At 46.2% G+C, this 26,001-nt stretch overlaps 2 non-coding genes across 2 annotated transcripts in view; both read right to left on the bottom strand.

Annotated features, from left to right (window-relative positions):
- Positions 1 to 5,796: 5,796 nt before the first annotated feature.
- Positions 5,797 to 5,903, bottom strand: LOC117199327 (U6 spliceosomal RNA). Its single transcript, XR_004480555.1, has one exon. It is a non-coding gene; the product is annotated as a U6 spliceosomal RNA (small nuclear RNA).
- Positions 5,904 to 20,233: 14,330 nt separating this feature from the next.
- Positions 20,234 to 26,001, bottom strand: part of LOC101281946 (uncharacterized) — a 77,951-nt gene continuing 72,183 nt past the window's right edge. The window contains exon 3 of the transcript XR_004480482.2: positions 20,234 to 20,807. This is a non-coding gene — a transcript (uncharacterized LOC101281946). The remainder of the gene's footprint in view (positions 20,808 to 26,001) is intronic.

Here is a 26,001-nt window from a genome sequence, read left to right as displayed (position 1 = left end):
CTCAGACTTTCTTTGTTTTTGATGACCTTGACAGTTGTGAGACCTACCGGACAGATACTCTGCAGAATGCCCTTCAGCTGCGATTTGTTTGATGTTCCTCATGTACCATACAGATGTAGGGTGTTAATTACAGGGGAAACTGAGTATGGCGTATATAGAAACCCTCTGGACTGTATTCAATTTTTCTGTAAATCTAAAACAATTCTAAAATTTAAAGTTCATTTTAAAAAGCCTAAGACAAGAGAATGGTCAGTTGAAAACTATATCATCAAGATACCATCTTCACAATGTCAAATGGCCGAAGATTGCGCTGTGATTATTAGTACAATGCTCAGCTCTGGGTGTTGGTGTGCTGGTGGGAACAATGCTTCCGTCGGCCTCACCGGCTCTCAAGGCCGGAGCACGCGAGGACTTACTGCGTGGCAGAAAAAAACACATTAATACCAAACCAGATGGGTAGTTCAGTGTAGTCTATATGCTATATTTGTAGGAAAATATTTTAGGGACTAATGACATTTATTGCGCAGCGCAGTATGCAGTGAGTCTGTGGGTATTATATACACAGGAGATGCATGTATATTTCCTGTCTGTTTCTTCTATCTCCCCGTATCAGTTAAGCTCATCAGTTAGCAGCCTGATCATGACCTGGAAGAGAATTAGGTCAGGCTGGCCCCCAGCCAAGCCAAACTGCAGGCAGGGAGAGCCTGGGGTCTCCTTCTGTGCCTACACTGGCCCAGGTGAAGTCTCGAAAAGGTGAAGTGACCTCAAGAATTTTGTCATTTACAGGTGGTCCCCATACCCATCCATTTACTCAACACATGTAGAGCACCTATGGCCTGTCAAGGCCTGTTTTTCGTGCAACAGGGACATAAAGCAAACATGGTTTCCTCCCTCATGGAGCTTACAGTCAGGTGGAGGAGAAAGGCATGCAATAAAAATAGATCTCACCAGTATAAGCCCGTGGTCTAACAGCGGTGAGGGGTGGAGAGTTACAGTTTGACCCTCCGCTGAGGTGTTTGTATCAGGGAAGGTCGGGAGGGAGGATGGTCAGGGAAGAGGATGTCCGGACCTGAATGATGCTTCCCCACTGGAAGAATCCCAGGCGTTGTGACAGGTACTAAGGGAAGATGTGTAGGCGGGAGGGGCATGTGGCCTTCCAATACCCCTCAGGTCACCCCCGCAGGCCTCGGCTCGTCTACCCACCCCACGGCTGGGCGGGGTCCCCATGAGCGTGTCCAGGGCCTCAGGGGGCTGTAGGTGCCTCGGCTCCCTGCGGACACAGCACTGGCTGATCCGACGGCACACACTGGGGGGCTGCCGATTGGCTTTGAACGTGCATTCATGCAACTTTGGTTCTGCTGTCAGTGTCAGAAATCCAAGGTGCATCATCTGAGCAAAAATGAGCGATTTATTATAAGGGCCCAGAGTGGCTCACAGACGGCATGGACAGAACCGGGTCTGAGCTTCAGGCCCAGTGGAGCCCGACACCTGTATCCCTTCCCGCTTCCCTTCCCCTCTCCTCCCCTTCCCCGTGTGTGGGTGAAGCTCAGCTCCTGCTGCTGCCCTTTCATCAAAAGCCACGGTCCATCGGCATTGCCCTCCAGCCCTGGAAAAAGACTGACTGTATCCTGCAGGTCTCACGTCCATAACTCCAGGTTGGAATGCTCATTGCTCCATCTTAGTTGGTGTCCAGCTCCAGGCCGGTCCACTGTGGCCCGATGAGCAAGGTCACAAGAGGAAATGGCACTCCACGTGGTCCATTGCAGGGCGGTGGGGCCGTGGGGGACCAAGCCAACGCTGTGTCCACTACCGCCAGCCTCCTATCCGCGGCAGGCTTGTCAGCCCACAGATGGAAGTCTCCTGTTCTCTGACTTACGTGGCTTCTGATTCTGCCCATCTCAGTGGTCCTCCAACTCTCCCCAGGGGCCCGCGGATGCTGCTGCTTTCCCCGGCCCAAGAGGACGTCATCTGCTCTGGGCACGATTTCGCCACTGGCCACACCTGGCCACTAGGTGGCGACAGACCTCCGCGTGCCGCACAGTCCCCTGGTCACCGCCTCCTCTGGGACACCAGACCCCCGAGTCCCACAGAGGGAACAGCCAGCAAGCCTGGAAGAGCGGGCCTGCCGCCCAGGCGGGAAGGTAACAGACCCCGTGGCTGCAGGGAAGGACTCAGGCAGGGAGCAGCCCCGGAGGCCAGAGCAGGAGCCCTCAGCTCGGGCTAGAGGGCGGCCTCCTTTGCGGTACTCTGACGCACCTCGTAGTGGACTCAGTATGGTCCTGAGGCCAAGATTCACTTATGGGGGAGAAGTCCCAGGGAATCGGATCCAAAGAAACCTGCCTCTGGGTAAATGGAGATAACGCAGTGTTTCTCTGTATCTAATATGAGGGGGACTCCATGGGTGAGGGCTGGGATTCTTGGACCACGTGCTGGATGTCATTAGGGATGACGGTGTTGACAGCATCACACAGACGGGGAGGCTGAGGGGCTGCCGGGGAGCGCACAGAGCTTCCAGAACTGGAATACGATGCTCGTTGGGCAGCAGGGCTCCAGAACTGGGGGCTGGGAGGCCACCAGAAAGCCAGGCCCGGGCTCCCGGCACTGTGGAGGCCTCAGGATCTCCCTCCCTCCCTCCTCTTCCCCTCCCCTTCCCTCCCCCTCCCTCGTCCCCTTTCTCCCTTCTCCCTCCCTCCCTTCTATCAGGGCCCTCCCAGCTCCAGGTTTCATCTCCTCCTCAGGGGACCACCAGAGACTAGTGTCTCAAGTCCATTCTCTAGGTTCCTGTGGGATGGACTCTGACCGTCAATCTTGCTCAGGTGTCCCCACTGCCACCTGCCGTCGTGGGCACACAGGGCTGGGCCACCAAGAACAGAAGTAGCTGCAAGGGCCTCATCAATTGTTGGAGGGTAGGTTTCCTAAGAAGGGTTCATGGATGAGAAGTTCCTCCCAACACACATTCTAGAAGTTGGTGACCCAGGCTTGGCCCTCCAGCCATGGCTGGGCTGCCCACCGACCTGGATCAGAGAAGCTGGCCCCTGCTGGAGGCCTTCGTGTGCCCCTCATAATGGTACCCTGCTGGGGAGTGAGCAGGGGCATTTCCTTTAAGAATTCTGCGTTCACAGCGCTGGACTCTGTACGTGACACTCCCACCCTCGCATCTGTGGCTTGGCACCCAAAGTTCCAAGCTGGCATCTCCGTTTGTCCACGTGGAAATCTTCTCCAATCCTCCGGCACCTTCCGGGGCCTGGGTCTAGTTCTTGCTATGGCCCAACAGCACTTTCTGCCCCCAAATTCTATGAAGGTCACTAAACTAAAACAAACTGTGGGGTTAATCATTATAGTCCATATCTTCATATACTACCCAGTCTGGACCTACATATATAACTGAAGAGGAAAGACAAATAACTCGGGATTCTGCCTCCCCACCCAGATGCGTCCTGCTTGGCCAGGAGTGGCTCGTGGTCACCAAAAGTAAGCCATGCAGTTAAGAGCCTGAGCTTCATTCTGAGCAACATTTGGTTTCAAATACCAGTTCATCCTCGCTGTCTACACTATCTTGAGTACGTTACTGCACCTCTCCAAGCTAGGGTTGCCAGATTTAGGGGAAAATCAACAGTAACAATAACAATAACAGACCGTCCAGCTAAATTTGAAATCTCAAATAAACAAAAAATAATATTTTAGTATAAATAGGCCTCCAATATTGCATGGGATATACTTATACTAAAAATTATTTGTTGCTTACCTGAATATCTGGACTTATACTAAAAAATGATTTGTTGATTGTCTGTAATTAAATGGACATCTTATATGTCATCTGGAAAATCTGCAAGCCCCATGCCTTCAACAGCAAAATGAGAATAATTGAACTTACCCTTCATGAGGTTACTATGTGGATTTTATTAAATAATGCATGTAAAGTAATGCCCAATATATTAAAATTATTATTCTTGTATCTAGCATAGGTTTGCCTTTGACAGTCTTAGTTTATGCCTGTTGCCCCTGGGAAATTATTAATAGTTTTCCTTTTTACATTCAAAACTGTCCCAGTTTGTATAAATTATATGTTCATCACAGGTACAGGGGCCAAATGTTTATACCACATTAAATCAGTGTTTGTTGGAATGTTTTCCTTCATTTCAACCACCAGATGGCACTGCAGGGTGATAAGCCGAATGAGAAAGATGTACATAAAATTTTACCTTAATAACATCCCTGGGTCCGTTCCCTGCCCACCCAGCACACGCGCGCACGCACACACACACATTTCATTTTATTCGGTGTTGTTGGGTGACTCAGTGATTCTCTGAATGCTCACCCTAAAGCTGGAACACAAAAAAAGAAAACTGTAAATAACACTACTCATAAAACTCATGAATGATTATCCTCCGGCCATATTTTGTTCTTGAATAGAATAAAGTAGTATTTCTAACTTTCATAATTCAGGCTAAAATTAGCCAGAACTTTCTTGGCATTCTACAAGAACATCTATTTTCTTATTTGCTTACAATGCATTGTTAGTATCTAGAACAGTACCAAGCATGATAAGTGCTCAATGGAGAATGAATGAATGAATGCCAGGGCTGATTGTTAAGAAGATAAATATATGGACCGCCATAATTTGGACTGAAACTTTCTGGAAGCTGGAGTGATGTGACCCAGTTGAAAACAGAAGCACATATTTATTTACATTTAGAGAGAGGGTTACGGTACCAGGGATTATCAGCTCTGTGTCTTAAGGGAGAATCAAATGCTCTTCTTGGAAAACAGAGGTCAACTAGAATAAAAAGCTAAAATTTTCCTCCGCTCGATTCTTTGCTTATTCTACCCTCAATAGGAAAATAAAGGGTTTTCTTTTCCCTTTATTGGAAAGGAAAGAAAGTCACATTCAAGAGAGATTTGAAGACCCAGCCTTCAGGTACCAGCATACACCAAGCAAGGAACTGGTCAGAGATAAAAATATTTTTCCAGGCCAGTGCACCAAGAAAAACATTAAATAATTTCTTTTTCAGTTCTATTAATAAATAAGACACACACACCCCAAAAGCACCTCAAAACATGTCTGTCAGCAAAACAGAAGAAAAGCAGCATTTCAAACACTGAGTCCTATTGGCCTTTTGAAATTTAACAAAAAGAAAATTTCACCTGAGAACCAAATATGTATATTGTTGGTACAAAATAAATTCATGATCATAATAAAACACTCCCACATCACAGGGATATCCACAAAAACCTCCCAGCAGCAGCTGAGAGACAGAAGACGTACATTTCTTTTTTTTATTGAAGTATAGTTGATTTACAATGTTGTATTAATCTCTGCTGTAGAGCAAAGTGACTCATATATATATTCTTTTTCATATTCTTTTGCATTATGGTTTGCCACAGGATATTGAATATAGTTCCCTGTGCTCTACAGTAGGACCTGTTGTTTATCCATTCCATATATACTAGTTTGCATCTGCTAATCCCCAAATCCCAATCCATCCCACCCCCACCTCTTGGCAACCACAAGTCTGTTCTCTATGTCTGTGAGTCTGTTTCTGTTTTGTAGATACGTTCATTTGTGTCGTATCTTAGATTCCACACATAAGTGATGTCGTATGGTGTTTGTCTTTCTCTTTCTGACTTACTTCACTTAGTATGATCATCTCTAGGTCCATCCGTGTTGCTGCAAATGGCATTATTTCATTCCTTTTAATGGCTGAGCAATAGTCCATTGTGTGTGTATATGTGTGTGTGTGTGTGTGTGTGTGTATACCACATCTTCTTTATCCATTTATCTGTCAATGGACATTTAAAAACATGGAACACTTCCCAAATTTGCATGTCATCCTTGCACAGGGTCCCCGATAATCTTCTCTGTATCATTACAATTTTAGTGTGTGTGCTGCCGAAGTGAGCATGGAAGACACACTTTCAACCGCAGTGTCAGCGTTGATGCTGTCCAGTCCCGACGATGCCTGAAGCACAGCTTTTACGAGAAAATGAATATCTAGGGTTATCATCAAGACAGAAAGTTCTTCATGAGAAAGGATTGTTTAGGGCTAATGACACCTTCCCCCACCTGAATCTGTCCTTTATAAGAAACCTTGCCTTACCCCATCCTCCCAGCTCTCAGCAATAACATTTCAACAAAACGATCTGGGGTCCAGATGAAAATGAACCCCATTGAAAGCCTACGTGGCAAATCCTGGAGGAAACAGGATGGGTTTCTTAGCCAACATGTCCATAGCTAGTGGTTATGAATGTGTGTCTGGGGACCAGACTGGGCTGCATCTTATCACATTCAAGGGTTTTGGCTGTAAACAGCATCTAACTCCGGGTCACAAGCAAAATTCAGGGGAAAGTTGGGCAGCTCAAGGAATAGATGGAGCTGAGAACAGTGTTTGGAAGCAGGACCAGATCCTGGGTGTCTACACAGCAGGACCTCTCAACCTCTCAGCCACTGATAGTTCAGGGCCCATCAGTGGGATGAATGTGCTCCCACCACCTTTTTCCATCTGGAGATGATTCCCCTCAAAATTCAAGTCCCAGAGAAAGTCTGCATGGCTGAGTTTGGGGCATGTGCCTACCCCTTGGCTGGAGCTGGCAGAACACCTTGACAGATGGACACCCCCAGGGCAACACACATCAGGGAGAAGTCCTTTTCCAAGAGGAGATGCGATGTTTTTAACAAGTAGGAATGGATGCTGTGTAGGCAAAATGTCCACAAATGCCCATTGTGCCGAATTGGAGGAACCACTTCCTCTCTCTCCCCAGAGGCCTGCCTGACCCCGGAGCAGACATTCCCAGCCTCTTGGAACCTCTGTGGCCAGGTCCACTATTCTGTCTGTGCCTCACACCTTGTTCCTGCAAGAAGAGGAGGGATTTAGGGAGAGAGGAGTGGGGACAGCTAGAGCCCTCCCGGCCCTGCCCCATCAGGACACGCTTGCAGATGCCCTGATCCAGGCACCCGCGTGCTCTACCTACCCCTGTCCTCCCTGTGGGAAGCTGGCCTGGTCGGGGCTCAGGCACACCTGGGGGCTCCTGAACTCTTTTCTGGGAAGTAGGTTCTGGGCTTTGTGACTTTCAGGATACAGGTGGACAGGCTCCTTTCTGAGACGGGCTGGGGACGTGTTGCCTGGCACACCTGAGCCTTCTCCAAAGCAGGCCTGTAGCAGATGCTGAGGGACACCCTCAGATGTCCCCCCGGCTTCCAGGAGTGTCACCTGCATGGCTCACACTTCACTGTGTCTCCAGGAATGGTCCCCAGCCAAAGCAAGCTTCCTTGCCCAAGGTTTCACTCCCCTCCCAAGGGCAACCTGTATCCAAAGGCCCACGGTGTGGGAAGACAACAGCCAGCCCAGCCCCAGGCCTCAGTTCGGAACACTGTAAAGGGCCGTCCCCTCTTCACAGAACCACGGGGCTGGCCGAGGTCTCTGTTACCATCACATTCCTGCTGCTCCGTTTCCTGCTTGACTCCCTGCCAGCACCCTGACAGCACCTCCCCACCCCAGTGAAGCTCCGCACACACGCCTCCATCTCTGTGTCCTGCTGAGGACAGTCTGGGCGATACTGGACCAAAGAAGCGGACTCTAAAATGGGAGTAGGTAGTTGGACCATCCACCCTCTGGATGGCCATGGACTTCAGGCTGATGATGGGCAACGATGGACAATTCCTGGAACAGTTCAATGTACTCAGATGGTTCAGCCCAAGTGCAATCATGACGCCCTCACAGACGATGGATGGGATAAAATCCCCTTGGAAGGGAGCACCAAGAGGTTCGGGATGGGGCAACATGAGGACTGTGGGCTCAGAGGCTGCGGCCGGGCACTGTCAGAGAGCTGGCAGAACACAGCGAAAGCCTGACGTGGCTCAGTCATCAACTCAAGGCAAAGGTGGATTGGGAGTTTGGGCCTAGCAGATGCAAGCTATTACATAGAGAATGGATCAACGACAAGGGCCTACTGTAGAGCACAGAGAGCTCTATTCAATATCCTGTGATAAAACATAATGGAAAAGAATATATATATGTATAGCTGAATCATTTTGCGGTACACCAGAAACTAACACAACGCTGTAAATCAACTATACTTGAATTTTTTTAAAAAGAGGAAATCAAAGACAAAGGTGAAAGCCATAGGACCTCCTTGGCCGTGTGTAGAGAGACTCATGGAGGGTTGAACCAGCTGAGGCTCCGGCCCAGGAATTAAGTGTAAGGATAACAAACCTGCAGGGGTGTTTGACTCCACCCCCGCAAGCCTGGTATAACAAAGTGAGGGCCCTGATGGGAAAGGACAGAGACTCAAACACTCCAGATGGCGACAGCTGAGTCAATACGCAAATCCTCAACCCTCTGGGTCTATATAAGTAGCCAACTCTTCTCTGATGAATGCATCTCCGCCCCAACCTTGCTTGACGACAGTGCAGAGGCCCCTGCCTTGTAAGAAAACATGCGTCCCCCACCCTTTCCCCAGGACCTACTCCAAACTCACCATCCCGCCAGCAACCTGGGTTTACTTGCAACATAACCCAGCCAGGGAAGGGTTGGGTCGGCCAGGGGAGAGAGGGGCTCTGCCCCACTGGAGCTGCAGGACCCAGCGGACATGCACCAGCCAGAGCTGGGGGAACATGTCGGGGGGCTTGTCCAGAGGAGTGACCATGCCACCTGTGTTCTTGGGAACCATCTGAAGACAATGGTTAGAAATCCTCAGGTGAGAAGCCACAAGCACTGTTGGGAAGCTAGGGGCTGGCTGACCACAGGATGCTGTGGCAGGACCAGGCTCCCTGATAGCAGTGGGAGGAGGGAATCCACAAAGTACAAAGGCCTGGGGGCAGCAGTTCCCCACCAGCAGCCACAAGGATGCGATTACTGTAATGGGAAGCATGACTGGAAGGGCAGCTGGAAGAGCTCACTCCTCAGAGAGCCCTGGACATGGAAACTAGGACAGAGTTCCGAGGAACAAGACAGAGGCAGCCAGTGGGGTATGGCCCCATCTCTACATTCAACCAAAATCAAGGATGGCTGGTGGGGATGCTGAGGGCAATAAGTCCCAACCCCTGCCCACTTTCTGTACCTGAGCCACTTCTCAGGGCTGAAGCCCATGGACTAAAGAAGACGCTGGATTCTCAGGAGGAAGGGCCCTCAGCACCACAGCAAATGCAACCGGTAATGATTCCCCAGTCGTTCCCCAAAGGGACCCACAGCCACTAACAGAAAGGAGACACACACAGTTTGAGGGCTGCTATACACGGTGGTTGACACTCAGGGATCTGAAGCACCACCAGGGTGCCCCTGTTGGAGTGGGGGCACATTGGGGCTGATAATAAGGCCAGACTTGGCCCAGGTCTGGCAGGTGCACAGACTCACCCAGTGGCCGTCTCCCCATTCTCCATGTATCAATATAACTGGAATGGACAGACTTGGTAGTTGGAAGAGCCCACATATGATGGGTTGAATTGTGTCCCCCAAAACTCACATTTTGAAGTCATAATCCCCAGTACCTCAGAATGTTCCCTGGTTAGGAAATGATGGTTGCACATGTAATCAGTTAAGGTCATTAGGACAGGCCCTAATCTAATATGACTGGTGTCCTTATAAAAAAGAGAAATTTGGACACAGAGACACACTTAGGGAGAACACCGTGGGAATATGGAAGCAGAAATTAGAGTGATGCTTCTGCAAGCCAAGGAAAGCCAAAGATTTCCACAGAACCACCAGAAGCTGAGAGGGAGGGGATAGATTCTCCCTCACATCCTCGGAAGGAACCAGCCCTGCCCACACCTTCATGATGGACTTCTGGCCTCCAGAGCTGTGAGAAAATCAATATCTGTTGTTTAAACTAACCCACTGGTGGTATTTTGTTGTGGTAGCCCTAGGACTCTGCTCTACCACGTATGGATTCCTTGGCCTAAGTGGTAAGAGCTATCACAGTGGGAAAGCCAGACAGAAACTCATGTAATTGGCTTCAGGACAAGAGACTAAATAAAAAACAATATTTCCCAGAGAAATGAAAGATCTTTAAATACCAGTGCAGGGGGTGAAGGCTTCTATCACCTCCTCTGTCTTGTTTACTAACTGGGCTCCTTCCAAGTCGTGGAGGTTCTGGAAGATAAACGTGAACTACTGCCAACTCAACCACACAGCAGCCTTGACAACAGCCATTGTGCCAGATGTGGTCTCTTTTCTAGAATCAATTCGCGTGGATGTGATATGCAGCCCTTGATTTGACGTATGCGTTATTTTTCATCTTTATCCGGGAAGAGGATTAGAAGCAGTTTACACATGAGATGGAGAACAGCATTTATTTATAGCTCTGCCCCAGGGTTGCATTAATTCTCCTTCCCCCTGTCATAATTTAATCCGAAAAGGCCTGGGCCATCTGGACTTTTCCCAGAACATCACGTTGGTCCACTCTATAGATGACATGGTAAGTAGACTGAATGAACAAAAGTGGCAAGTATGCTGGAGGTTTCTGAAAGATAGAAGTGCTCCAGAAGGTGGGAGAAATTGCTGTAAAAATTCAGGATATTCAGTAAATTTTTAAGAGCTTAATGGGCCGGGGCTTGCTGGGACATCCCCTCTAAAGTAAAGGATGAATTATTGCATTTTTATCTCCCACCTCTAAGAAGGAAGCACAGCTTGGTTCTCCGCTTTCTGGAAGTAACATATTTCAAACTTCAGAATATTACCGAACACATTTACATTTACTGTGTGGCATGGAAGGTGCCAGCTCTCAGGGACACTGAGAAAAGGAAAGGGCACCGCAGTAGGTCCAGGCTGTGGTGTAAGTGTGCCTGCTGCTTGGCCATGCAGCCTGGGAGACCCTGTGTGTCTGTGGTGGCCACTTAAGACAAACCCCATCAGGAGAATCACAATGTAGACCCCCAAGATTCTAGAGCAAGCCCATGCCAACTGCAGCAGAGAAATATACAGTATTTGAAAGGAAAAGCATTTGTCCTGCTGCTGGATCCTGATCGAGACTGATTACCTGACCATGAACACCAAGTGACCATGTAGCCATCACTGCCCATCTTGACCTACACACTCACAAGCAAATAATTCTTACAATGGAAGTGGAGCCTACAGATGAGGCACCAGCAGGGCCAGAAAGTAAGTTGCACCTGCAGGTGGCCTAGAGATCCATGTCATTTAGGACTGTTACACCAGTGGATCGAGACCTCTGGTGGAGACCTAGAAGAAGCAGGGTTGTAGATCAGAGACTGGATGCTATGGACTGAATTGTGTCTCCACCCCCTCCCCCTTCCAAAATTTATATGTTGAAGCCCTAACCTGCAATGTGATGGTATTTGGAGATGGGCCTTTGGGAGATAGCTGGGGTTAGATGAGGTCATGACAGTTGGATCTTCATGATGAGATTAGTGTCCTCACAGGAAGAGACCAGGGAGCACTCTCTCTTTCTTTGTTATGTGAGGACACAGCAGAAGGTGACCATGTACAAGCAAGAAAGAGAGCTCAGAACCCAACCATGCCTGCACCCTGATCTTGAACTTCCAGCCTTCAGAACTGTGAGAAATAGATGCCTGCTGCTTACGCTCCCTCCCTCCCCCAGGCTACGGTATTGCGTCTTATCAGCCCCAGCAGACAAAGACACTGGAGGCCCAGGGAAAAGGGATGTGGATGGGCTTTGGGGAGTGGGCAGGGGGCATACAGATGCCCATGTCCATGGCACTGTCCACTGAGGGCCTCTGTGCCTCTACAACCAGTCGGACAGGGTGACTGGTCTGGTGGTGTCCAATGGCCTCTGTCCTCAGTCACCCGTTGCGCCTGCAATGGCCCATGGGTGGAGTAGCCAAGATGGCAGGGGTGGAGGGAGGTTCTGCATGGCCCCTCACCAAGGCTGATCTAGCTCCCACCTCTGCTGAATGCCGGCTGCTGTTCACACCTGTGGCCACAGGATGAGGGCTGTACATTACTACCTGCTAAAGAGGAGATAATAGGCTAAGTTTTAGTTCATTGGTGAGTCAGCTTGCTACGTGGTACACCCTGAAAACAGACTATTGATTCACTACAGTCACTGAGTGCTCAGGGAGGGGGCCCTGAAAGTCATGGTGATGGAACTCCTCCCAATGGGAAGAGCTTCAAACCTCTGTCATCCATTTGGTGCAGAAGTGACTTGAGGTTAGAACATACATGGACTCGTGGGCAATGGTGAACTGCTTGGCTCACTGTTCAGTGGCTTGGAGGAAGGAAGTTTTGAAGGGACAAGGAGGTCTGTAGATGGTCCTGTGGGAATGAGCATTAGGTGTAAAGATCATTGTGTTCTATGTTAGCATCCACCAGAGAGTACTCACCATGCAACCAAGTAGATAAAATGGCTCAGCCAACTGAGGTCAGTCCTCTCATTCATTGACCACACCAGTGCTTACACAATGGATGCATGAATAGAATAGCCATGGTGGCAGGAAGGAGGCTATGCAAGAGCCCAGCAGCATGGGCTCCAACTCATCAAGGCTCATCTAGCTACTGCTATGGCTGAATGTCCAACCCTCAAACAATAGAGTGCCACCCTGAACTCTCAAAATGGTACCGTCATTCAGAGACCAACCAGCTGTCCTGGAAGGGAATGACTCACCTTGATAGGCATTAACTCATATGCCAATGTGTGTTTGCCTTTCCTGTCCACAGGGCTTCAGGCAGCACCACTAGCTGAAGGTTTACAGAATATTTGATCCACGAATATGGATCCCACGTAACATCTCATGGGCTCAGGGACTCACTTTACAGCAAAAAAGTTTGACAGTGGGCCAATGACCACAAAGTCACCGGTCCTATCACATACTGTACCACACCAAAGCTTCTGACCTGATAGCACAATGGAAGAATTCTTTGAAGACACAGGTAAAGCATCACCTTGGAGGTGGTACCCATCAAGGGTGGGCACTACCCTCCAGGATGTAGTAAGTCAACAACAAAACATGATCCTGCATCCCCAGTAGGTATTACATATAAGTGTGGAAATCAAGTGTGGAAGTAACATTGGCCCTACTTATCATCACTTCCAATGACTCACTTGGGGGATGATGCTTCCCATCATTGAAATTCTGGACTCCAATTCACGTATCCACTGATGGAGAGGAATTTTGCCCCAGGGTGATCATACCCAGGGTCTCACTGATACCTGCTTTCAGTGATTTAGATAATGAGATTTAGGACTTTTGATCTGATAAGACAGATGATAAGATTTTGGAGTTGAGTTGATGCTGTAATGATTTGAGAATCTGGGGGACTCTGGGACCGGCTGACTGTATTTTGCACGTAGGATGGGTACGAATCTTTGGGAGCCTGAGGCAGACTGTGGTAGACTGAACAGTGAATAGTCCCCCAAAGATGTCGATACTCTCAACCCCTGGCCGCCCAAGACAACCATTATTCTACTCTTGGTCATTGTAGGTGACTTTAGTCTTTTCTAAAATTCATATCAATGGAATCACACAGTATTAATGCTTTTGTGTCTGGTTCCCTTTTCTCAGCATCGTATTTTTGAGATTTATCCATGGTGCATGTATCTGTAGTCTGTTCTTTTTTTACTGTTGAGTACTGTTATGTTGTGTGAATATATCAACATTTATTTATCCATTTTCTTATTGGTGGACATTTGGGTTACTTCTAGTTTGGGCTACTCTAAATTAAAAACTACCATGAATATTCATGTCCAAGTCTTTGTATGGGCAGATAAATGCTATTTTTAAACTTGGGAAACTGAACAACAGAAGTGAATTAATTAGCAAGTGATCCACACTTAAGTTGGAATCACAGGGAAAGACTGTACATCTTGGACTTCCCTGGTGGTGCAGTGGTTAAGAATCTGCCTGCCAATGCAGGGGACACAGGTTCAAGCCCTGGTCTTGGAAGATCCCACATGCAGTGCAGCAACTAAGCCCACAAGCCATAACTACTGAAGCCTGCGTGCCTAGAGCCTGTGCTCCACAACAAAGAGAAGCCACCGCAGTGCGAAGCCTGCACACCGCAACGAAGAGTAGCCCTAGCTCACCGCAACTAGAGAAAGCCCGTGCGCAGCAAAGAAGACTCAAAGCAGCCAAAAATAAATAAATAAATATATATATGTGTGTGTGTGTGTGTATATATATATATATATATATATATATATATATATATATAAGACTGTACATATTGTTTACAGTTAAAAACTAATATAACGCATACAGGATATAATTAGTGGTTCTGTAACTATCCTTTGAAGTATACTCAAAGTTCTCATTTGCACAATTTGGGTGCAGTCACGTCAATCTGAATATTCTCAATTATAATAGAATAACATTTTTAAAAATCTTGCTTTTATGATTTCTAGGTGTATAAAATAACTAAATTATTTGCCTCCCAAGATGTTTCTAGGGAAAGACCCTGGGGTATTTATTTAAATAGTAATTATATTCTATTGTAATTTACCTTTGACGTTTAATCACTTAAACATTCTCCCTGGGATCTTGATTACACTGTTAATTTGCTTAGCAAACACTTGCTTCCAAGTATAACAGGAAACCTGAACTAAACAAATAGAGGTATAAATAATCCCTGGTTAATGAGACCCAATTAATGAAATTGTAACTTCAGGTGACATAATTGGGATCTCACCAGCTCAGCCCAAGAGGAAGGGCAAGTCGCTATAGTCTGAGTGAGTGGGTGTGGTTGGGGAAGGTGAGGACCCACGTAGGGGAGGCTCCCTCCCCAGCATCACTAACGGCCTTTGTCAATGCTGCGCGGCCAGCCTCTTTTAGTTCGGATACTTGCTAGTGGCAGAATCCTTTATGTGAACTTCAGCATAAGGAAATAGTATGTGAAATAACCAAAGGTAGAAATAATTCATAGCGATTTTGAACACATCAGATCAGCCTGGAATGCATGACTAAACATAACTGTCAGAAAAAACGGGTCTATTAAATTCCCTCCCCAGAGAAATTAGAGTGAAGATGGTGGGTTTCATAATCAGCATGACACAAAAGAAAGAAAATGGGAAGGTGGTGGAGCTCTTGACAAGACTTTTGGGGAATTCAGGGTAAAGGAAAGCCACTAGTCTAGGACCAAATCCACTCAGCCTCCCAGCCGTTCCCCTCGGGTTGGATCTAGTCATCAAAAGCCTTTTATCTGGAGAAATGTGTTTAAGGCTCACTCTTAAGACAATGAATTTTGCAAGAGCCCTGATGTTATCTTTGGGAGCACCGAGTTCCAGGGGTGTGCTGCAGGTGTGGCACTCAGGGCTCCCAGGGACCAGTTATGTGCATCTCTATTGGGAGCTTGAAATCACCTTGATGGTAGTACTTACACCATAGAAATGGGAAATGCACAAATGGAAATGCACAAATGGCATGGGGTCCCCCCACCCCTAAGCATTTACCAGCACACCACAGCCAGCGATGCTACGTGGCTGGTTGACCACTCCAGAGCCAGAGCACAGCTGATAGTAAGTTCTCAGAAATCACTTAGTAAGTGGAGGAGGCTTATAAGAGGTTAAAGGAAAAATGAACTGCAGAAAATAAATTACTTATTAATTACCTTATTGCTGTTGAATGTGCACACCCTGCGTTTAAAGCATTAGCTTAAAGCAGGAGAGTTGAAGAACCCTCTCTTTAATTAACCAGAAGCATGGGAGAGGAGGATTTTATGGAGATAAAGGGGAGCAGAATAAGCCACCCCCAGATATGATTGATTATTTTGAATTAAAGGTATTTGAGAAACAGCTGTTGCAAGAACACGCTGACCCTTCTCTGTGTCCCTGAAAGCAATTGATCAATCTCCAGGGTGAAAGGTGCCCTCCCTGTACCAGGAGAGTAGAAGGCATCCTTATCACCAGAGCCTGGGAATTCAGGGCCAAGCAGGCTGTGTAAACATACCTGGTTATTTTTTCACCCATTTGCTATGCCAAGCCTAAACCCCTTTGTCTTATCGATTCTTCACAAATTTATTTTCTTTGTCTAAAAGATATAAAAGCCTTCCTGCTTTGGTCACTTCTTTGAGTCTCATATTTTTATGGGACTCTCGTATATATGTATGTAATTAAATTTTCTCTTGTTACTTTGTGTTGTGCCAATTTCATTATTAAACCATCCAAAGAACCTAGAAGGGAAGAAAGGAATTTTTCCACCCCTACATTAGAGATATAAGGCGTGTGTGCGTGTGTGTGTGTGTGTGTGTGTGTGTGTGATAAACTTGACAAAGACTAGTTTAAAGAAGTAAAGAGTTTTATTTTTCTCATACAGTGTGAAGCTTAGTAGTAAACAGTCCAAGCCCGAGGCCACTACTCAAGGATGTCTGCAGTGAGAGTGCCTGACAACTAGCTTTTCTGAGCATAAGTGCTGACGTTAAGCTTTTGATCGCCAACAAATCCATCTCAAATAAACACATTGCCAACTACATAACGAGGTCAAGGGCCAGGCTGCCTCCCACCCATAAAGTTCTCCTTTTAGAAGGTTCTGGATGATAACTGACCACCGGACTGACCCTGTGTGTCCTTTCCTGTGCTTTAATTTCCACTCTTATGTTGTAAATTTGTCAGTAAAAAAATGAACCTGCAACACTAGACACCCCACCCTCAGTCCCAATAAAGGCAAAAACCCCAGATACATGCTCAGTCTCTCTTGCTCTCCCTCTCTACCTGCAACCTCACAGTATGGTCTTAAACCTGGCATGTACCCTCCAGAACCCAGAGTAATAAATCTGATTTTTGCAAAGTTCCCTAATCGTTGTTGCTGAGGTGCATCTTGCAATTATAATATGATCTGTCAGAGCCAGTCCAGCCTCAACATTGGCTCTGGTCAGGGAAATGTCTCTGAGGACTCACCAAAAGGTCCCAGGTGAACACCCCCAGGCATTCCTAGTGAATAGCATCATTATTAATAGGCTGAGACCAATCCAAAACAATGTCATCCTTGTGTCTTCTGGCTTCATCATAATTACCATGTGACTCTAAGTGTGAAAAAATGGCTGCTGCTCCTCCAGCTATTACATCTGCATTCCAGGTCGACAGAAGAGGGGAAGCACAAGAAAGGTCTCCCCCAGGGACTTCTGCCTGAACCAGAGTTCTGTAAAGAGCCACCCTAGCTACAAAGGAGCTTGCAAAATTAAATATTTTCATTTGATAGCCTCTAGAGTACAGAGCAGAGCAAGAAAAGGGCAAAAGTGTGTGGAGTGATTGTTCCAACACAGATTCAAATCCCACTGCCTCTGGAATTCAGATTCAGAATATATTATCTCATGAATTTTGCATTTACAGAGCATCCACTTTGAAGAATGTCTTTCTCAGCTGGGTTCGGAACCACAGAGCACAGAGAATGATTTGAGTGGCTATTTTTCAACTCTCCTTTGGATGGAATACTACTCACACCATCCTAGATGCAGAGGAGACCAGGTCACTTATTACCTGCAATGGAGGGGCTCCATCTCCTGGGATCTCTCGGCCTCATTGGAATAGAAAATCCTTACCTATATGGTACACAGGGCAGACTCTGTGTCTCCTGGGTATAAACAGTGTGCTGGGGGGAAGTGGAGAAGAAGCAGATGTGTTAACTGAAGGAAGGAAGGTTTCCAGAGGTATGGAGATCCAGCTGGGTGTTGAGAGAAGACAACTGTTACTGATCCCCAATGGGTGGGTGACCCCTTAATGGGTCCTTTGCCCAGAGCTGCAAATGCCAATCAAATGTCAGGTAGAGCAGAGCAGAAACTTGATTCGTTGATCAAAGAATGGAGAAAGGAGGGTTCATGCTCTAAAAGTACCTTCTCTCCAAAGGGAGGGGAGTAAAGGATTTGAAGGGGTAGGAGGCAGGCTCTAGGAAAGGGGCGGAGATTTCTGAGGGCAGCTGGGGGCAGCCAGGGCATGCGCAGTCTTCCAGGCTTCTTTGCACTCGGCGCAAATTGTGCCTAGCAGAGGGCAAGTCTCTCTAGCCCACCCCACCCCACCTCCTCCACCCCCTGTGGAGATCTTAGCATGGTGATGAAGCAAAGGGAACTTTTGGACACCTCCAGGTCTCATCTGTGCATCTGTGGTCAAGTCAGAGCCGGTTCAGGGCATAAACCACTGCATATCTCTTGAAGCACGACTGTAAAACATTCGACGAATATCGGGTGCTTTGAAATAAACACAGAGATAAATCAAGACCTGGATCCTTCAGGTCTCAGGGGCGGGTATGGGTGACACACCCTCAACAGGTACCAGGAAAATGCAGGCACATAGATGGATGGAACATACTCGGAAGTGCAGGGCACCGGTGGGTGGGGTAAGACAAGGTTAAAAAGTAGATAGGAGTTACTTAGGGCAGACTTTGAATGTCAGAGGTAGGATTTTAGGTTAGGATATCAAAAGGACAGCACATATGGATCAGAATAGTGAGGCCAGACATAGGCAAACCAGATAGGAGGCTGTCTCAATAGGGCAAAGAAAGATAGTGTCAGTGGGAGCAAGGGAAAACAGGACAGCAGTGAAGAGGAAGAGGCCAGATCTGGAGCTGAGGTTCTCCATCTGGGCTGCGTATCAGAGTCAGGAGGACTTCCAAAGTATAGATGCCCACGTTACACCCGCAGACCAGCTGAACCAGAACCTCGGGGTGAGAGCCAGGTATCTGTGCTTTAAAGCTCTCCAGGTGATTGCAGTGTTCACTAAGGATGAGAACCCCTCGTCCAGAGCTGAGGCAAGGGGCAAGCCATAGAGCTTGGTGACTCATTGGATAGGGGAGGCAGAGGAAGGAGCTGAAAATGCGCCCAGGGGTCAATTCCATGAACGTTGAGGAGGTGATGCCCTCAGACAAGGTCCTGAGGAAGGAGACAAGGCAGTGCAGGTCAGGATAGAGGGCCAGGTGGAGATGGATGCTGGGAAAAAGGCTGAGAAGTCCATCTCCTATCGGTCTGGTCTCCAGAAAGGACTGGCAACAGAGACCCTGCCGGGCAAGGAAGACCAGAAAACATCCCTTCCATCCTCCGTCCTGCAGGACCCGTTGATTTTGCACTTTAAGGAGGAGAAGACCCTCTCTGAAATATTGTCTTGGTGGCTCAGGTCTAAATAGATACCACTGTTTTGCACTGGAATTTTTTTAAATGGCATTTGGTGCCAGAACAGTGGCAAACCCAGTCCTGGATTCCTCCTCTGACCCAAGGCCCAGCTACCAGAGTAGTGCACACATTCCTGGAGGGTTAGACTTGGCTCTGATTTTCCTAGTTTATCTAAGTCATTTTGGAAATATGTACATATTTTGGCCTTTACGATTTCTGTACACCGTGAGGCACACTGGATCTTTGTTCCCTGACCGGGGATTGAACCCAAGTCCCCTGCAGTGGAAGCACAGAGTCTTAACCACTGGACCGCCAGGGAATTCCCTGCCCTTTTTTTTTTTATGTTTAGCAATACACTGAGTTACTTGGAAATCCTTCAAAGGACTTCAGTTTTGATTATAAAGCCCAAATTCCAATTACACACCTGTATCAAAGCTCCAAGGAGTCCAGAAAAAGAACTAATTCTATCACTTCCACTCAACTCTGACTCCACCCAACTTTCCTTTGCTTTTCCCTTGGCAAACTTCTGAGCAGTTCATGGGGAGCTTTTCCAAAGTGTCTACTGCCTTTGTTGTATTTTTTCCCTATTAGCATATTGGTATTATTTTAAATTTTTTATCCATGTCAGTCACGTGTAGAAAATTTCACAAGCTGTAAGTATAGAAATTGATGAATTCTTACAAAGTGATCACACCTGTGTAACCACCCAAGTCACACCAAAAACGAACGTTGTCAGCACCCCGGAGACCCCTCTCAGACCCCCCAAGTTACTGCTCCAACCCTTCTTCTCAGAGGTTACCACTGGCCAGACTTCCAACACCACTGATTAGTCTTGCCTGTCTGGGGACTTTTCGTAAATGCATTTTATTCTTTTGTGTTTGTGTAATTTTCATGCAAAATCACGTGTGTGAGATTCACCCACACTGTTGCATGTAGAGTTGGTTCATTCATTTTCTTTACCATGTAGGACCCCACTGTGCAAACACGTCACTATTGTCCATCACACCGTTTGGATTGTTTGGGGCTAGAATGGATAATGCTGCCATGAACTTATCTGTGCATGTCTTTCGTGAACATGTCGATTATCGAATCTTAATTGTGTTTCTTGTATTTAGGTTAAAAAGACAGCATTTTATTTGCAGACAGAGGGGCTGAGGGGAGGAACAAGTATTGGGGGAAGGAAAATAAGTAAAAGAGGAAAAAGAAAAAGGAAAACCTCAGTTTCCCACGCATTTCGCCTCTTTATTAACCTCACACACTTTATTACTCCTCACACTTGGGAGACAAGAGCCACGTTGTGGAGGGACTGAGTGGAAGAGAGTTGGGGACAGCAGGTGAGTAATCCCGGGGCCGTCCTGTTAACTGAAGGGGTTCGATGCCACGAAGTTGGTTGTTCCTCCAGGTCAGCATGGCACTACGTTTGGGATTTCTGAATACAGAGTGGCATTATTTTCTGTTCCCTCCAAGTTCTATTTAAAAATCCACATTGCTGGGCTTCCCTGGTGGCGCTGCGGCTGAGAGTCCGCCTGCCGATGCAGGGGACGCGGGTTCGTGCCCCGGTTCGGGAGGTTCCCACATGCCGCGTAGCAGCTGGGCCCGTGAGCCATGGCCGCTGAGCCTGCGCGTCCGGAGCCTGTGCTCCGCAACGGGAGAGGCCACAACAGTGAGAGGCCCGCGTACCGCAAAAAAAAAAAAAAAAAAAAAATCCACATTGCTGATTTTCTTCTCTTCCATTAATAACAGCTCATCTTGGATGATAAGAAAGCACATCTGGTCTTTGAATCTGAGGATGATGCCCATTAAAAACTATGAAAGAAACAGAGGAACAAAAGAATTGCACTCAAAGAAAATGGGTAGAAGTATGTTGACTTGCCCTACTTTATTTCAAACTGGTGTGAATTTTCTTTCCTCTGACCACACCCCTTTAAAAAAAATACAATTTAGTATAAAAGTGTCAGTTGGCAGCGGCAGAAACCCAATTCAGAATCATTGATGACAGAAGAGATACACCTTTCCTCCAGGTGGAAAGTTGCTCCGTGTGCACTTTTGTTTCTTTGCTTATTTTTTTATTTCTCTAGATAAATATTTCTATCTGTAGAATAATATAGAAATAACACACATATCTGTTTCTACAGGACTTGTGTGTCGTTGAGGGTGGCCTCAGGATGATAAGCTAACTATGGTTTATCACTTTAAAAGTTATACCTTTAGGGTTACAGAGGACCTACTCTTTTTCTCTCATCCACAAAGGGCTGGGAAGTCTATTGCCTTTGGTGCCAAATGGATCAGAAAGAGAAAACACAGAAGAAGAAAAGAAAATGAAAGGAGAGAAAAGAATCCACTGTGGACGGATGCTTCAGAGGCGTATGCTGTGGATACTCCCTTAGTCCACAACAAACTCATTGCTCAAGGTGCAGACAAAACCTTTGCAAAGCGCTAGCCTTGGGTTGCATTTTAAATATGCCCAAATCAATCCCAGCAGCTGACCAGACAAAATACATAATAAATAGATGATAGATAGGAAGATAGATCAATCAGTAGACAATGATATAGGGATAGATATAGATAGATGATAGCTAGATAGATAGATAGTAGATGGCAGATAGATAGACAGATAGAAGATGGATGATAGATAGATAGTAGATGATAGATAGATAGATAGATAGATGATAGATAGGTAGTAGATGATAGATGATAGATAGATAGAGAGATAGAGAGATAGATTGATTGATTGATGATAGAAATGATAGAGAGAGTGAGAGAGAGAGAGGAACAAGCCAAATGCAAACCTAGTAAAATTGTCACTGCTTCTCTCTCTCTACCCCTCACCACTGCCATTTATCCAAGATTCCATTCATGCCTGGCCCCCTCAAAAATTGTAAAGTTGTTTTACACCCTATCAGTTCCCTATTTAACTACAACTTACGTTAGATGACAGCCATTTTTGTGGGTAAAAAATGAACAATCTAATACTAGCAATTTTATATGGTTCTAGCTAATATTTATCTACTGGATTACACAATTCTTTCACACACATTATCTCACTTACTCTTCCCAGCATTTACTGAGTAGGGCCCCTATGATTGCAGACTCCTACTCACACCCTTGGGTCATCCCGTCCCCTTGAGTGTGGGCTGAACCTACATATTTTGCTTCTAACAAACAGAATACAACAGAAGTGGCAAGATGTCACTTCAGAGGTCAGGTTACAAAAGGCTGCAACTTCTGTCTTGCTCGGACATTCTCCCTGGCTCTTCTCACTCCCTTGCTCCGAGGAAGCCAGCTGCTGTGCTGTGAGCTGCCCTTTGGAGAGGCCCACAAGGCAAGGAAGTGAGGACACCCGTTGGCTGGCAGCTCTTGAGGAATTTGTGATGGTCAATTTTATGTGCCAACCTGGCCAGGCTACAATACCCAGCCATTAACTTAAACACACATCTTGGTGTTGCTGTGAAGATATTTTGTAGATGTGATTGACATCTAGAATCAGTTGACTTTTTGCAAAAGAGATTTTCCTAGATAATCTGGGTCTGATTCAATTCACTGAAAGCCCTTAAAAACAGAACCAAGGTTTCCCTGAGGATGTGGATTATAGCATCAGCTTCTGCCCAAAAGATTTCACCTGCCTTCCTCACAGCCTGCCGTATGGATTTCAGACTAACCTAGTCAGACCCCACAATTACATAAGCCAGGTCCTTGCAATATATAGATCTAGATAGATAGAGATGTGGGTGCAGGTGTGGATGTGAACATGGACTTGGACAAGGACATAGGCGTAGACACATCCTACTGGTTGTTTCCCTCTGGTGAAGCAATAACATATACAGACATGAATCCAGCCCTCAACCACTGAGTGAGCTTGGGCGTGGATCCACCCCCAATCAAGCCCTCAGATGAGACACAAACCACCACCTTGGCTGCAGCCTTATGAGAGACACTGAGCCAGAGACACTCAGCTAAGCTGTATCTGGATTCTTAGAGAAACTGTGAGATAATAAATGTTAGTGATATTGTGTTCCCAAGGGCACCTAGCTAAGAGGCCAGGAAGAAGGGGCAATTTTCTATTTTATGCAAAGGTAGTCTTATGGGATGGCAATAGCCCTGAGTTGAGGAAAAGGAAAGGGTGTTTATCTTCATCTTACTAATGAAAAATAAATTTCATGGAGACCTAGTCTCAGAGAGATTAAGCATCTTGCCCAAAGTCGAGAGCTAGAACTAAAAACAGGAGTCAAGTTCCAGTCTAGAGTTTTCTAGTAAGCCATTTGCCACCTGGATTGCTAGTCCTATATCCTTACTCTGCCCCATGGCGCCTACAACAGCCTCTTTGCTTTCTGACACAACAGGGTGAAAATCTTGCCCATTTTCTGCTTCAGACCATGAGTCAGTCTTTTTTTATTCCCCCCAAAAAAACCTCTGATTCCTTTCACAGGGAAGTTGTATTAGAAACCACAATCTGGATGTCATTGTTTCTTGGCCCTTTTGATGGACAGAACTAGGAAATACTTTTTAAGAGAAAAAAAATCATAAGACCATTCTGATATATCCCATTCAAATTTAATATTAGAAGGTTTTGATTTAACTTCTTTGATTTTATGCTGTATCTCTTTTATACTAGAAATCTTAATTTCTAATGACAGTCCAATAATTATGTATTTGTTTTACATTAATAACTTATAATAGTCTCATATTAGCAATATTAATATTACTACTGACAAGAAGAGTACTGAATGGAGTTTAAGAATTATTTGATCTGCTATTGATCCTTAGAAGAATTTTCCTAGAGATATGGATTCAAATCATTGTGTTGAAAGTCACACCAAGGAAGTATGTTTTCTGTGTGGTTCTTCTTTACCTTGATAGGGGTAGGGTCAATTGTTTTCAGTTTTTAGGAACTGCTTTTTATCTTACTTTTATTTCTTTTGTTAAACTATGTAAAACATGTGCATGGTTCCAAAATAAAACTATATACTAAATATATTCATGGAAATCTTCTACCTCGTGTCCTACACCGTTATCCTTGGATGACCACCACTATTAGTTTTGTGTATTCTTCTAGTCTTTCTTTTTGAAAACACAAGTAAATATGTATATCTACACAAGGAGTAGCATACCATAAACATCATTCTACACCTTGTGTTTCTCACCTGATGCCAAAACCTCGTCCTCTGTGCACTAGTGCTAAATCAAATCTCAGAGACAGAGTTTTGGGTGAAGTAGAAAAGAATAGCTTTATTGTTTTGCCAGGCAAAGGGGGACACAGTGGGCTCATGTCTCGCAAAACTGTGTGTCCCAACCTGGTGGAATTTGGTGAGGAGTTTCATAGCAATGGTTCAAGGGTGGGGTTGCTGATGAGGATCAGGGTGTGTGCAGGGCCTGCACTCCTTTAATCTGGCCTCAGGTGGTCTCCTGAGGAGCTCCTCAAGGTTATCAAACTGCGACCTTCTCTGGAATGAAGAATGCTAACATCTCCCATTTGTTGGGGGTTTCAGTTCTGGAGAAGAGCTCAAAGCTATTGTTCTGTGTATCCCTTGTGGTGGAACCAGGACCTGCCCCAAGGCTGCACTATTGTTTCTTGACTGTTCCTCCCCTGTCTCTGCATCCCCTTCCTTCCCTGATTAGCAACTGTTTGAATCTGCCCTTCAGGACTCAGGGAAGGTCATGGAGGCTGGAGTCTATTACCTACAAACAAGAAATGGGGGACACAGAAAAGCTTCCATGCCCAGGAGCCCCACAGGATCCTGTGTGGTTTCACACCTAACAATATATCCTAGAGAAGAACCTGTATCTGTATAAGAAAACTTCTCCATTCTTTTTCATGTCTTCAGAGTGATTTGTTATGTGGATGTACCCTGCTTCATGCAAGAGAGCCTTTTGAGGAACATCTTCTGTAATTCATAACTGATTCTCATCAGATAGGTCCAGGACAAATGAAGAGGAACTTCTCTCTCCACCCACCTCTCAGCACAGAGAATGAAACTAAACTTTAGCCAAGATGCCAAGTCTCTTGTTCATAACCAGTGAATCGTTGACCTCCCCTCCACACACACTTTTACCCAAATTGATTAAGAGAGAAAAGAAACGTCACTGCCCCACTGCCTTGCCTTTGGTGCATGCCATTTCTCCCTCCACGCAGGGTTCCTCTCCTCCTACACTGCTGAAAGGCCTCTTGCCAAGTGCCCAAGATGCCCCTGCTGCTTGACCTAGTTGACCAGACTCAGGTCATCTTCTCCATGAACTTCAGCCACATTCGTTCACTAGCCACATTCTCACTCCTTTTGCTCCCTCTCCTTGGGTTTTGGCACAAGACTCTGGTCTCCTCCCACCCCTCTGGACGTTCCTCTTTTCCTTCTTTCTTGCTCTGTCTGTTCCTCCGGGTTCTTAAACACACCCTCTTCTTATCTAATGACTGTTCTTGGTGATTTTCATTCATTCTTACTGCTTCTATTATGTTCTAGATTCCTAGATTTAGGTCTCCAGCCCAGATGTTTCTCCTGGGCTCTCAGACCTATACAACCAACTACCTCTCAGACAGCTCCACTTGGATGACCCCATCCATTACAAACTCTCTCTGTCCAAACTGATGAAATAAAATTTATCTGTTAAAACAGGACAAGAAAAAATTAAACATAAAATTCCCTCTGTGTCCATTTGGGCCTCCTCCCTCCCTAATGTGCAGCGGGCATCGGCATTACACATTAACCAGAGCTGCTCAAAGACAGGAGTGCCTGCTCGACAGAAAAGATCAATCTGTTTTCTTTTTTCTGACGTTAGCAACGTAACTTCTTAAACAATAGCATTCTTTCCCAGCTCTGTAGGGGGTGAGAATGACTTGCTGCTCGCTTTGTACATGCTTACCTGGACTATGAATCCTTGGGGAACTTTATGTGAAATATCAGTACATCATTTTGATGTACGATCCTTTGTCTCAAAAATGTAGCTGACTGGGCTTCCCTGGTGGCGCAGTGGTTGGGAGTCCGCCTGCCAATGCAGGGGACGCGGGTTC

The sequence above is a fragment of the Orcinus orca genome, chromosome 5 (genome assembly GCF_937001465.1).
Source record: "Orcinus orca chromosome 5, mOrcOrc1.1, whole genome shotgun sequence".
Taxonomy (NCBI): domain Eukaryota; kingdom Metazoa; phylum Chordata; class Mammalia; order Artiodactyla; family Delphinidae; genus Orcinus; species Orcinus orca.
The sequence above is the reverse complement of the archived record's forward strand: the minus strand, read 5'-3'. Positions and strand labels throughout refer to the sequence as shown.